The sequence below is a fragment of the Orycteropus afer genome, unplaced genomic scaffold, assembly GCF_000298275.1.
Source record: "Orycteropus afer afer isolate SDZICR_OR568_19922 unplaced genomic scaffold, OryAfe1.0 scaffold00314, whole genome shotgun sequence".
Taxonomy (NCBI): Eukaryota; Metazoa; Chordata; class Mammalia; order Tubulidentata; family Orycteropodidae; genus Orycteropus; species Orycteropus afer.
In genome coordinates, this window is record NW_006921901.1 from 744,061 (window position 1) to 746,249 (window position 2,189).

Genomic DNA, 2,189 nt, shown 5'->3' on the forward strand with positions numbered 1-2,189 from the left:
ATCTCTAAGCCCTGTCATCTGTGCCATCAGGGTCGCTCAGGCCGCTGCCAAACTACAGCTCCGTGTGTCTCCTTTTTTGATATTTTCATGCAAATTCTTCTGCTAGTTGGGGTTTAGTCCACTTTTGTATCCTTCCCTTCAAGGCTCAGGGGTCCAAGACTATCTTCTGTGTTTGTGTTAATTGGTTTCCCTTTTCTTTGTTGAAGAGCATCTGTGCAGTCCTTCTGCCTAGTCCACCATCTTGCCAGAACTCCCCTCAAGTTCGTTTTTCATTCAACATTCATATACATTTTGTTTCATGACATTGATTGCAAATCCCACAGTGTAACACCTGTCTTTCCACTTCCTCCCTTTTCCCTGTGTCCTTTTTTCCTAGGCATTCCTGCCCTCTGAGCTATGTCCCTTAGCAAATACTGCCCTTCTGATCTCCAGTAGTTGATTATCTAAGGAATGCACCTACCAGGTGTAATTGTTCACCTTATAGGGCTGTCTATTCTTTGGCTGAAAGTTAAGCCAGCAAGTGAATTAAATTCAGACCTGAAGGATGACTAGGGGCTAAATTCTTGGGGGTTTCATCAGTCTCTATCAGACCACTAAGACTGGTCTTTCTTATGATTATGGGTTTTGTTCCACATTTTTCTCCCACTCTGCCCAGGATCTTCAATTTTGATCCCTTTCTAAGTGGCTGTCAGTGGTAGCCAGGCACCACCTAGTTCTTCTGATCTCAGGGTTGTGTAGCCTGAGGTTCTCATGGTCCACTAGTCCCTTGGACTAAATGTTTCTATGCATCTTCAGTTTTCTTCGCTCTTCTTTGCTCTGGACAAGGAGAGACCAATTGTTGCATCTTCAGTGGCCATGTACAAGCTTTTAAGACCCCACTTACTACTCACCAAAGTAGGATGTAGCACAGTGTTTTTATGTAGTATGTTATGCCAATTGAGCTTGATGCCCCCTGCAACCATGGGCTCTAGCCCACAGGCCCAACGACTTACTCCCTCAAATGTCTGGCTGTGGCTAAGAAGTTATAATAACTTTGCCCCCTCTTAGTTGTGTTATATATATGGACATTTTCATAGCACATACAAATACTTATGTACAAATATCATCTGCCAAACCTATATGTGGTCATGGTTATTTTCCCATTCACCACATATACCTGATCGTCTTGCCTGTCTACCTATGTATCCACCCTTAGATTAATGTGTGTTATTGCAGATAATGCAGTATTGTATATGTAAAAACATTTACCTTTGTTGTCTGCACCTCTCTGTGTCTTCCTTTATTGTTCTGGTGACCTGCTTTTGGTATACATGTCTCTCACCTAGCAATTTTGCCTTCTCTTCCCTCCCATCCCTGGTAATCAACGAGGAAAGTTTCCTTTCATGTGTAAACCTTTCCTTGATTTTTTTTAATATTGGAGTCATACGATACTTATCTGACTTATAGCATTTAGTTTAATGTCCTCCAAGTTCATTCATGTTATAAGGTGTTTTGCCAATTCTTTGTTATTCTTTAATGTTGCATAGTATTCCATTGTGTGTATGTACCATAGTTTGATTATCCATTCCTTCACTGATGGGCACTTAGGTTATTTCTATCTCTTTGCTATTGTAAATAGTGCTGTGATGAACATGGCTGTGCATATATCTGTTCTCTCCCATCTTTAGGATATATACCTAGTAGTGGGATTGCTGCATCAAGTGATATTTCCATTTCCAACTTTTTAAGGAAGAGCCATACCATTTTCCACAGTGGTTATATCATTTTACAGGCCTTCCAGAAGTGTATGAGAGTTCCAATCCTTCCATACTCTCACCAGCATTTGTTGTTTTCTGCCTAGTTGAACTTTGCTATTATTGCTGGTGTAGTGCCTAAGGCATTTGACTGCTAACCAGAAGGCTAGTGGTTCAAATCCACTAGCCACTCCTTAGAAGGAAGATTGGGCAATCTACTTCGGTAACGATACCCCTTGGAAACCCAAGGAGGGGCCACTATGAGTAGGATCTGACGTAACAGCAGTGAGGTTGGTTGGGGTTATTATTGCTGGGGTGAGATGATATCTCATTTATGTTTTGATTTTCATCTCTCTAATGGCTAATGATCATGAAAATTTCTCCATGTCTGTTGGCTGCTTGAATATCTTCTTTGGTGAAGTGTCTGTTCATGTCTTCTGCCCACATTTTAATTAG